General features: G+C 27.8%; 1 protein-coding gene across 6 annotated transcripts in view; it reads left to right on the top strand.

The window, feature by feature from the left end:
• Oct-TyrR (Octopamine-Tyramine receptor) overlaps nt 1-13,154 on the top strand; it is a 1,169,363-nt gene that overhangs the window by 743,822 nt on the left and 412,387 nt on the right. For all 6 annotated transcript variants that reach the window (XM_075365895.1, XM_075365894.1, XM_075365896.1 and 3 more), the window contains one exon: nt 2,122-2,161. The gene's annotated coding sequence lies outside the window, so the exon portion shown is untranslated. The remainder of the gene's footprint in view (nt 1-2,121; nt 2,162-13,154) is intronic.

Here is a 13,154-nt window from a genome sequence, read left to right as displayed (position 1 = left end):
TGAATATTTAACCTAACAAAGGATTTTTTGGTCATTATGTAGGGATATTATTTTCTGTGTATTTGGTTATTTAGATTTTTTTGTTTGCATAGTCTTAAGTTTATCTGGGCTATAAGAAAGTTGGGTGTTTTAATTTATTTACTGTAAGTCATCCTTCTTGGTGGCTTTTTTTTTTGTTTTGGTGTTTTTTTTTTTTTTTTTAATGAAATACAGATGTTTTAGCTGTTAAATATAATTCAAAGAAATTTGTTACTTAATCAGTTGTGATTTTGTTTACATTGGCAACGGCCATACGAGCTCTTTGTGATTGGTCGTTGTGTTTGACACATTCAATGCAAGGTGCGGCCACCTTGCATTGATCTGATTGGTTTTCCTTTGTTTACATTTCCATCTGATTTATTAGCCTCTTATTTATTAAAAAAATGTACAAATTAAAAATAGATAGATAGATTTATTAAAAATAGATGAAAACAATCTTTGATGCGGATTATATATCGTGCTAAAATTTTTTTTTATCGTGTTTTAAAAAAAATAAAATACAGATGTTTTAGCTGTAAATGCTTTAAATTCATATATATATATATATATATATATATATATATAGATTGTTTGTAAAAACTACTTCACCAATTTTAATGAATCTTTTTTTAATTTTTTTATAGAGAAACATATATAACACAAAATAACCTGATACCATGCGTTATTTTTGTCGAAAAATGAAGAAATTATTGAATTTATAAAATAATTTATCAGTGAAACGAGTAAATTTTTTATTTCGGGTGTTCTTCTGCATCTATGAATATTTTTTTTTCTTTGATTTTTATATAAAAAGCTTTTTTTATCAGTTGCATAGTTACAAGTACGCGTGCAAAACCGCGGGTTGGAGCTGGTAAATAAATATACTTTACTATTAAATTTAAAAATTATTAATTACTGATTTACTTTTTAAAGCATTTTATAGTTATTAAAATGATGTACCTCTAACGACCAAAGTGACAGATGCAACTCGTTTAGTTTTGTATTTTATTAAACTATATGATTATTTTAACAAGCATTTTAATAGTATTTTTATTTTTATTTTACGTTTTATAAAAATAAAAAAGTGTACATACATATATTTCAATGACAAATCAAATATTCCTAATGATTAGGTTGCTGTCAGTTTTTAGTATTCTGTTAATTTATATTAAATTTAAAAAAAGTAGACACGAATCGAGAAGCTATAGTCATTCAATATAATTACTTTTTTACAGTCTCTAAACTTTTTATTCTCACCATTTTAATATACAAATTGCATAAAATAGTGTTTAAATTAATATTTTTATAATCAGTAACCACTCGAGAATTTGTATGGTTAAATAAAATTTATTTATTAATAATTATCAAGAAGTATAAAAAAATCAGTGACATGTACGATGAAGTATCTATGAGATTTTAAAAATAAAAAGCTTTATTTCAAAAAAATACCTGGAAATATCTTTTAGAAAATATTTAAGTATTTATTATTCAGATTCTTTAAGAAATTTTAATGGAGTAAGCTGGATTCGTGTAACGTGAAATATTCATCCCATTACTTTAGTTAAACCCGTAGTTAGGTTTAAAATCATTTTTATCGTAATTTATATGTTCATAGAATTAAAACATTTTCGTTATTTGTATAAAAATATACTACAATATATATATAATTTTCATAAAACATATTATTCATAAATTTTGGGTGTAGAGACAAGGAAAATCTGAACGAATATTAAAATACATTAGTTAAAATCACGAAAAATTCTAAATCCCAGAACAATATTGCGTATATAAAATGTAAAAAAATCTTGAACTCATCCTTATTCAAATCGGAATAATATCTACACCCATTTAGGAACGAGGACTTCGCAAAGTATCTGAAGTTTTGAACTTTGACAGTTTTATAGCCTCCGAGATATACTTAAATCTAAATGCTTTTTTCTTGAAACCTTTGGCTTGTAGTGTTGTATTGAAAAAGTTTTAAAGTTTTTACGACGAACTGTTTCTCTGACAAGAAAAACGCTTATGAAATAAAATATAAATAGTCCTATATCATATTCCTTTACAAGTGTATTTATTTTTTAATGTTTGTATTTTTTTTTTCAGGTCTAAAATGAATAACAAATAACATGGAAAGAATATTTCTGTAAGTCAAATATTTTCACATTCTAATAATATTTAAATGTTCATTTATTTATTATAATTTGTTTGATAAATTAAAATAAATTTATTTAAAACCGATACGGTAAGAAAATATTTAAACTCTAGGTTTCGTTACAGACAAGAATGCGTTTTACCACTGACCGTTATAAAATTTGTATTTATATTGAGTAGTTCTATTACTAGCATATCTTTGAAACTACTCGTGTTACTATAACAGCAGAAAAGATTTCATTCTTAATTACCGATATTTATAAAACTTTATAAATATTTAAAAATATTAATTTAAAAGATATTTTGAGAACCACAATGAAATTCCAATATCATTGTTGTTTAAAATAACAATACTGTATTTTTAAGGTATTTTTAACAGCTTTGAAACGTGCTTGTTAATAAAAGCAACCTCTGCAAACTACTGAGAAAGGAGATCAATTACAATTTTACCGCTACCATATTGTAAGATATTTAGGTAGGAAATTGGCGTAAATGTATTTTTCTACAAAATATATTCATTACTACCCCAGTAAGAAATAAATAACGGAAGTGTAAAGTGAAAAAATGAAAATATACCTTTAAATAAATGTAAGTGTAACCTAATAGCAATTAATGAAGTTTATATTGAAATATTAACTGAAAATGAATATTTTCATTAAATAGTGAGAATTTTTTTAAATCACACATTTTTACAGAAATTTTTAGCATTCTGCTTCACATAAAAGTGTAATTTAAAAATAAAGTTAAAAGTGTAAAGATAAAAATTTAAAAGCTAATTTAATTAAAAGTGTAAACTGCAGTTACTGTTTACTTTTGTTTAATTCATTATCTTTTTACTTTCTCGTCTTTATAGCGCTACAGATGAGCTATAGCTTTAGAAGGGAAAGTATTGTAATCGGTCCAATTTGGACATATGGGGTTTTCACAGGATCTTGATGTTTTGACTCCTAAGGAATCCAAAGAAACAAAAATTCGGATGGAAATTTTCCGGATGTTAGTTCATACGTACGAGTGTGTGCTCATGTTGGCCTCTAAATCCCTTTATATCTCCAGAACTACTGGACCATTTTGATCAAACTTTGTCAGATTACTTTTATATGCGGAGCACTGATGCAATTTTCAACTTAAAAGGTCAAGAGAGTGAGGTTGTAAAGGAAGGTCACCCTCAGTATTTTGATATTTCGTCTAATTAAGATCATATTTTTCTTAAGAATATTTGTTAACAATTAAAAAGACACAATATTTGCACAAAAATGCTGTTGTATTCGTTTGTAATGTTGTGACAACACATTTATTGAACTAAATAAATGAATATCTTCTTTTTTTTTAACCTCCAGATCCACCGTTAGGCATTCTTCAGAGGATGAAGATTGAATGATTTGTAGCGCGTGTGAAAATGCTATGCCTGACCGCGATTCGAACCCGGGAACTCCGGATGAAAGGCCAAGTGGTAGCGCGTGGAGCGCGCTACCACTCGCTCCACGGAGGTCGGAAAATGAATAATATTTAAAGTGTAAAAAGTAACTCGTTCTGGTTAGGTCTTGAACTCGATCACCCGGTTGACTCGGTACCCGTTGCGTTAAGCCTAGTAGCTACACCAGTCTGCCGACTGTAGAAGCGATGTTTTTTCTATGTAAGTTGTGAATTTACATTAGTTTAGTTAGTACCGACGTCGCCGATAGTACCGCCGCACTCGCGTTATTTAAATATGGTATGCGCGCGCGCTTTAGTTAGAATCATTGAAGAATTAAATAAACGAAAAAATTATTATTTAAATAAAATGATAAAGATTTCAAATTAAGTTGGGTATATCTAAGCCGTGCATCAGAAATAACAACAGGTACATCGAACTATATTTGGTAATTTGTTAATCTTTGGGTATTTTATAAATTATCGATTTAAGATTATCGTTTAATTGATTAAGGGACATAATGCTTGGGTGTCCAAGACCTATACTTGCAAAAAGAACAGAATTAATAAACCTAACGGGAAAGTCCTACAACTATGTTGTCAGTTTTGTTTTTATATTTTTATTTAAATTTTACATTTACGTTATCTAAATTTAATCCTTTTTTTATTTTATCAAAACCAAATATTTCCTTTAATAATCTTACTTTGTTTTATTTTAAGTTTAATTAGTTGCTTTATTGATATATTTAGAATAAAAATATTACATTTGGAATATTACATTACATTCTTAAATCCACTGAAAATATATGAATTCGGCAATGTTTTATTATTAAAAAATCATCATTGTTTTATGGTTGTCGCCACGTAAATTTAATCAGGTAGGAATTAATTATTTGTAAACTTATACCTAATTTGATACGTCTTTATTTAAAGAAAAACGAGTGAAGATTTAAAATAAATTTCCGTCGAGTAGGAGTATAATATGTAATATGTGTTGGAAGTACTTTACGTTGTAAAGTGCATGTTAGGACAAATGAGTTCAGACGTTTTATGTACTTTAAGCAGTGTTTCCTTTAGCAAAAAGATGGGTAATTTGTTTTAATAAAAATAAGATTTACAAATAGAAAAGTAGTGATAATAATTATTTAACTGAATATTAAAATAATAGAAATTTTTAGTCACTTTAAATTACAGAGATAAATGTACACGTGGTAAGACATTCTTTTTCTCATAGCAATCCATGCGAACAGCGTACTTTACCCATCTATCCATCAGAATGATTGCCTTCTGCTCTCTACTGTCATACTCACACAAATAACACTCTTTATTGTCTGCTATATTTCTCATCTCTCATTTTTTTTCTCTTTTTTCATATCATGTTATAGGAGTAGTTTTCCAAAAGGGCGTCTAAATTTACGCTTGTACATTGGAATATTTTATGTCATCTATATAAATATTTATTTTTGTCTTTATATTAAGTAAGTTAATTATTATTTTTATGGTTTTCATCAAATATTTATTTACTAATCTGTAATAAAACTGTAAAATAATGTAAAGTCTAACCTTTTTTAAATTTCTCTTTTTATTTATTTTTTTACTTAAAAATTTTATTTCTATTTTAACAAGTTAATGTTATAGCTCAGTAGTTGGTATTTTTACCAGAAATATGTTTCATTATGTATTTTTTTAATAGTATCATTTTTTTAATAATGTTTTGCTTTTAACTTTCTTAATAAAAGCCTAACCGTAACATTATTACTTATTATGCCTTAAGTATATATTCCCTTCTGAAATAGATATCGCTTGGGATACTCTCAGAAAGTTAGAACGAGTTTTTAAGTTACAAAAAAATAGGCTTCAGATTGTCGTTTGCATTTATGAATATTAATCATGTTAGATCGGCGTTTAGTAAAGTAAAAATCTTAACTTGTCTGTACTTTTATATTTACGAATGTGCAATTCGTGAAAGTGAAAAGTTCTTTATTCCATCAAACTAGTTGTCTAGTTCTGTTGTCAGAACTTTCCTGTAACTCTGTAAACTGCTTTTGTATACTTCAAAAGTATTCATTATGCTTCCGTTCCTATTTTAAAAAAATTATCGATCTGTTTCAAAGATTTTCCTAATATTTTATTTTTTTATAATAATATCATTTAAAGAATTTCTTTTTAAAAAAAGTTTATTTTACAGAAAAATATAACTCTATTGATGAATGTTTTTTAATACTAACAAAATAGTATAATGACATTATTATTATTTTATGTATCCTCATTTAACATATATAAAAAAATTATATTCTTTTGAATTCTTATTTATTTATTTAATATCTTAACATATTTCATGTACAATTAATCAATGAATTTTTTTCGTGCTGTCAAGTTATGAACCACAAAAAGATAAGATGTTTTTAACTCTTCTGCAGCGATCTCTCATACGTTCTAAGAAAGTTGTATATCGCTGTATCAAATTTTATTTTTTGTCTTATCTAACCATGTAGTTAAAGCAATAATCAATATATCCAGAGAAGCCAAAGTAATTTTGAGCTGTGTTTAAATAACGTAAAACGAATTTGGGTATTATTTAATTAAAATAATAAAATAAAAAAAGCATTTACTTTTAACATTCATTATGATTTAGTTATATATAACCTTTATTATAAACATAGTGTAACTTAACATTGCAAAAAAAAAACTGATTTCGTTTACAAAAATAAATTTAAATTAAAAAATTTACGAAATATCTTATTTCTAATTAACAATTACACTTATTCTGTTCAAATCTCCAAAAATATTTAGACATCTAAATAAATGGTTCTTCGGATTCGAATGTAATAAAAGAATTAAAACGTTTTCCAAATATCCATTATTTTTTTCTCTAACCAGTAATGTGCCAACGAAGTTTCTTTGTATTTAACTTATATTGACCGACCTATTTACGTTAGATCAGTCTAACTTAAAATAAAAAGGATAATAACGTACCATCGTCTTCCATTGATTTATCTTTTCAATTATGCACTTTGTGTCCAACGCTCTCCTCTTCTATATTGCTTTTCCTTAATTATTAAAAACCATTCCTTACTGAGTGGATTTCAATGTACAAATCGCATTATTTTCCACGTAAAAGGCTACATCAGATTCTTTTTTTTTTCTATATTTACACCGATCTTTCATTTAGATATGGTTCATATAAAGCGCTTCTGGCACAAGCGAAGAAAATTTTTCTAAAATAAGTTTTTATAATTATAAAAATATACACATTTTAAATAGCATTTTTCCCTTAAGTGACGATGTCACTAGTAGAAATAGATTTTAACCTACATTTTGGTAGACCTTTACCTTTACCTTTATTTAACGTAAAGTCGGCCTAATAAAGAATAACATAGGAAATCCTTTCGATCACCGTTTCCTTAGTAAGCATGACCAGAGACATACTTTATTTCCTAATTGCTGTGATACATTCAGGTATGATAGGTGTTTCATGTTAGATGGCTTACATCCATTGTGGTTATGATACTTACATACGAAATATGGCTATAAATAACGAGACAAATGCTACTACAGAAAAACTGCGCATTCGCCAAATTTGTACGACCGACAGCTATGTAGCGTGAAGCCTTCTCTCTCGATTCTTGCCACTCCAGTTTCTGTAGAAATATTAGTCTGGCCGTGACCTTTGTTTGGATAACATCTGTTTTTTTTTCATGTTTTTTTTTTGCCGAAAAAATACGTGTTTTATTAGAGCAAAGGATTGTCGTGAATCTTCATATGAAACTTGGAAAAACCGCTACTGAAACTTATATTTTATTAAAAAAAAGTATATGGCAATGAATTTTTATCACGTGCGCGGGTTTTTGAGTGGTTTAAACGTTTCCAAGATGGCAGAGAAGACGTTGAGAATGATGTTCACCCGGATCGCCCTTCCACATCAAAAGTGGATAAAAATATTGAAAAAATTGGTAATATGAACCGATCTGACCGTCGGTTATCTATTCCTGTCTTTATTCAAGGTCTTTGCTCAACTCTGTGAAAAAATAAGAAAAAAGCCACCCGAATTGTGGAAGAACAAGTCATGGGTTCTTCATTAGGACAACGCACCGGTTCACATTGCATTGTCTGTCAACACGTTTCCAGCCGAGTAAAACATCCTAGTGTTATACTGTCGCCTGCCCTGGAAACATGTAAATTTTATCTGACCCCTAAGGTCAAATCTGCATTAAAAGGAACAAGATTTCAGACCGTTGAAGCTGTGAAAGAAAAAGCGGTAAGCGTAATGAAAGAAGACTTCCAGCACTGTTTCGGACAATGAAAAATTCGCATGAAGCATTGTAGGAATAGAGGAAGGATGTATATTGAAGGGGATAATAAATAAATACGAATAAATTTAAATTTGTATGTTACAGCATTAGTCTCGTTATTTAATAGCCACATCTTGTATGTACATTTTGTACTGACTTGTTAATAAGTTAATATCTATTTTTATTTTTTATAGTTATTCTACATTTATTGATGCTGCTTTAATCAAAATTTTCCCCTTGAACCTTCAAGTTAAATACGGAGACAGAACCTGTTTTTATCCTTTGAGTAGCACACCAACACGTTCCTAACTTGTTATATTTAATATACAACTATCAACTGATCAGAGTAAAATATTTATTAATTTATTTAATTTTACTCAAGGGACAGGCGTTAAGGATTTTTGTAAACTAGAATCTTCTTCGCGATAATTAAAAAATATTTTAACAAGAATATTTACGAAATTCCTTACCTCTTTATCAAGCTCGACATGGGATATTATTCTTAAAAGTTTCTATGGAATTTTTATGATACAAAAATGTATTATGGAATACTATTAGAATTAATACAAAATAAATCTTGGCATGTTTATTTTATTATTAAGCTAAAAAATATTAACTTTTTTATACCATTATCATATATTAAATTTATTGTGGCTTATTAAATAATATTTTTGAATAATTCCGGTAAACTTCTGCAATTTGAACAGTACTTCAAATAGCTAAAGAAAGAAAAATTATAAATTTCATGTAACATGCAGTGGGTATGATAAATTTGTTTTGAGTAAAAAAATACCTATTAAAGAGTTGGTAGGATTCTCTACTAAATCAACTGACTTCTTCTTATCTGTCCCCACAGAATCTGAAATGGTCAATTTCATTCCCTTTCCCTTGAAAATTCACTATTTGTCATAGTTTCAGGATTGTCACTGTCTGTGGAAGAATTTTTCAAAAATGAGTTTATGATCATTAACAAATGAATTTAATTTTTTGCGGAAAAGAAAATATGAAAACCTGAATACAAAAAATATAAATGGCTTATCAAAAACAAACATTAGCAATAAAAAATTCATTTAGTATAAAAAAGGAGAAATAACGACATTATCAAACTATATTTTTATTGGAAGTGTTATATAGTGCAAAATGCTTACAGAATTATTCAGGAAAATCTAGTAAATGTTGAAAAAAAGTTTAGAAAAAAACACGGCCCAAAATTTGAAGATAACATTTATGAATTAAGTAAATTAAAAGAAATGTACCGAAATTAAAAAGAAAATATATGCATGCCATACAATAACTTAAAACAGAAATTAATCAAACAAAAGTAGAACTTTTTTCGATAAAAGAAAATCAAAAAATAAGCGGGTAATCAATCAGAAAACTATTGGATAAATCTGAATTTCCAAAGAAACAAATAATCTGATGTGGACAACACATGTCTTCCTTGTACTCCGATTACATTACATTTACACAATTTTTTTAAAATGTAAAGTACAAAAAATATTATTTTTAATATCATCTGATATTTTTTAATTTTTTATTTATTGCTGAATTATTATTTATGGTAATTTTTTTTTACAATCAAAGATTAATAATTATTAAGAAGTCATTATATTTAAACTAAAAAAAAAGTAGATGAATTCTGATTCGAACCATATGCCTTCCCCTTGTAAGATCAAAAGATTTCATTAATTAAAATTTTATTTGACTATAACTCTGGAACCAATGAAACTAAGTACCATTTATGATATATCGTTGTAAAGGTCTTAATGAGAGCTTATTACTGCAGTTAAGAAAAACTCCAAAATTCAGATAGTTTTGGATTTTGGGCTTTTTTGGTTCAGTCGATTGCAGTCAAAAGGGAAGATGCACAACTAGATGTTATTAAATCCAAAATTTCAACATCCTACGGCTAATTTTTTTTCGTTATGCGAGATATATGCGTACACCATACATACATATGTACGTACAGACGTCACGCTGAAGCTAGCCAAAATTGATTCAGGAATGGTCAAAATGAATATTTCCATTGAAATCTGGAAACCGAAATATTTCGCGATCACTATACTTCCTTTACTTCGTACAAGGAAGTAAAAAGGATACAGTCGACAGCCAAAAAAATAAGACTAAAATTAAAGGAAAGAATGAAAGAATTTTTGAGAAGAAGGAAGTCAGATGCGTGATCCTTAGGAGGTCTAAACGAAAAAAAAAAAACAATTTGTAGGGTAGGCTATATACCCTACACGAGTCCTAAAACGAGTAGGGACAATTTTAGGAGGTTTAATAATGGCTAGTCTGTGACCCTGTGGTACCACAATATCGTGTTTTTAATAGACAGGACAAATATCCAACAAATAAGAATAATTAATTACATTGCCAAAAACATACATGATATAGAAGAATTTTATCCTGTATCCATCAGAGTTAATACTATCATTTTTTGAGATTTCATTCATTATAATCCGCAGTTTTCAAGGAGATTTAAGGCAATCAATAATTAATGTATTCCAAGATAAATATTCATTTTACATAGTGTTATCCGTCTTTTTTAGTTTCATTTATCTGAATAATATTTGAACAAAATGTTACTAGGATAGCTGGGATATAGTAAAATAAAATTCATGACCATAAAGTATTTAACTATTTATGATAAAATTTATATTTAATAACTGTATCATCAGTTATGGGTAGTTAGCAAAGCATGCAAATTATGGCAGTATTTACAAATTCCAGACATTTAAAATACGCCTCCTACATTCACTGTAATTACCTTTTAATTATATTTATGTAAATATGTGACAAATGAAAATTTCAGTTTGATATTAATGTCCAACGATTTTAGTATTTTTTCTCTCGGTTTTTCTATTGCTATTTAAATATTTCTGAAAATTACATCATAAAAAATATATTATTTTAATTAGTATAATTATGTTTTAATTTTATATTACCTTATAATTTTATGAAACAAATTTTTAAATACAGCGCCAAAAAAAGTTAAAAAATATATATATATATATTTAACAATATTAAAAATTAAATAAATTGTAAAATTTTAAAAATTAAATATTTGATTTTAATCTCACATTAAAGAAAACTTGCTAAAAAATACTCGTACATTACTTAACGGTTTATGTGAAATTTAATTAAATTAAAAAAACAAACCTTTTCTTACATTACAACCGATGTAGAAATAAATCCATGGAGAGTTTCAGTAAATCATGTTTGTATACATAGTAATAAATTTAGAATTGGTAAAATTAAGTAAATTTTATATTAGTTTTATTAATTTATAACTTTATTTCAATTTACGTTTATAAAAATAACTGCCGTAATCTTGTGCCAATAACTTTCAAATTATTCCTTAAAAATAACTCGTAAATTTCGGTCAAGTTTGTTAACGGCCAAAATCGGACGAAAAAACGTAAATGGAGAGCTTTTTCGAAAAAAAACAAGATATCGCTATAACTTTCTTATCAAGTAAAATATCGAATTCGTTAAAAATTCGTATGGCTTGTTTAAGGCCATTATTCAATGGCCTTAATTCTCTATTCATATAATCTCTCTATTCATATAATGAATAATGGCCTAAAACATATCTAAGTAAAGTTTTTTATGCGACCAACCATTGGCTCAGGGGGTGGAAAAAATGGGATGTTGAAGACAAAAATATCATATCTCCCTTAATAGGCAAGAATCGAATCGGTTTAAAAGTGGTCGTTAGTCCTCTAAACATTACCTAAAACGTTTTTTGAAAAAGAAATTTGATATGACCAACATATTGGTAGATTTGTAAGAAGATGGGGATTGTCGTATGCTAAACATGTGAAACTTTTCTCACATGCAACCGTTGACGTATTGAGTAAATTTGAATTTTTCTTAACTTAAAAGTGGAAATTGTAACCCCGACTAAGCACCGGTGAAATCTACCTCCGCCATCCGGCGTCCCAAAAGGAAATTTTTATGAATGATAACCTCCAAGAAACTATTTATCTTAATAAAAAATTTCGAATAAGAAGTTACATAATAATAAAATGTTAAATGGTAAAAAACAACGTAAATTAATTTGTATTTAACTGTTACAATATTAATTATAAAACTCATAAATAATTATTATTACTTTTATAACATGAAAGCTATATTTTTCTTTATTTAGTTTATATTAACTTTGTTATAAATAAGAACTACGAAAGCGTTTTTCGTATTTTAATGCCAAAGTAAAACAAAGTTGATTTTATTTCAAGTAAACTTTGTTAAACTAAATAAAAAAAATGGTTTTGCCATTTTTTAGGTAAAATCATAATCCCGTCATTGTAGAACTTCTGTGTTTCCTAGATGAAAACTGTAATGATTTTTACAGGCCTCATTAAAGCCAACATTATGCCGTTAGGAAAGTTTTGTAAAGACCAAAACAAATTGTAGTCTGACAGAACAAAATCAGACTATATGGTGGCTGCATCAAAACTTCCAGGCTAAGCTCTCTCAATTTTTAAAGGAAAACCATATATGTGTGTAATCTGGCGATGTCATGGTAGAAATCGATACCTTACCTAAATCTGGTCTCTTTATCTCGATTGCTTGGCTTAATCTTTCCAGTTATTGACATTAGAGCTTAGAATCAGTCGTTTGACCGAGCGGCAGCAGCTAATAGTGAATATTCCTTCCTATTGCTCAACACACACATACAGCATTCATTACCTTTTTCGAGATGACAGGCATTTACTGCTTTGGTTAATTTTTCCCATGAGAATGGGAATTTTTAGCGTATGAAAAATAACATGCCTCACCGGGATTACTTTTTTTGATGTTAATACTGGTTTTGCTCCCGTTTTCGGAGCTTCACATCGCTTCGACCATGATATTTTTCGTAAAGCATTGTCGTACAGATGAATTTATCAACCTGTGATGAACCATTTTCAAAAGTTATTTGATGTCATTCTGTTTTAGTAAATGCTCTTTACATTAAATTTTTCATTGTTAAATAATACGGTACCCAAATATCGAGTATTTTTTTGTATGCAGCCTTCGTTAAACCATTTAAAACTGTTTTTGTGGTAAATTTTTAATTAATTTTTTATATCACAATCGTTAATGTTTCGTTCTTGCTCAATTTTTTGAAGATTTCATCCCTTTCTCAGTCATAAGCCAACCGGAGCGACGAGCATCATTTACATCAAAACTATCAGATTGAAAACGCTTGAACCAGATCTGTGCCACACGTACTTATTCCCTATACGTGCATCAAGATCACATATTCGTTTAACTGGATGAGTTACATCTTCGATTTTT

This window comes from Lycorma delicatula, chromosome 5 (assembly GCF_047948215.1).
Source record: "Lycorma delicatula isolate Av1 chromosome 5, ASM4794821v1, whole genome shotgun sequence".
Lineage (NCBI taxonomy): Eukaryota > Metazoa > Arthropoda > Insecta > Hemiptera > Fulgoridae > Lycorma > Lycorma delicatula.
This window is presented reverse-complemented; position numbering and strand designations above follow the sequence as displayed.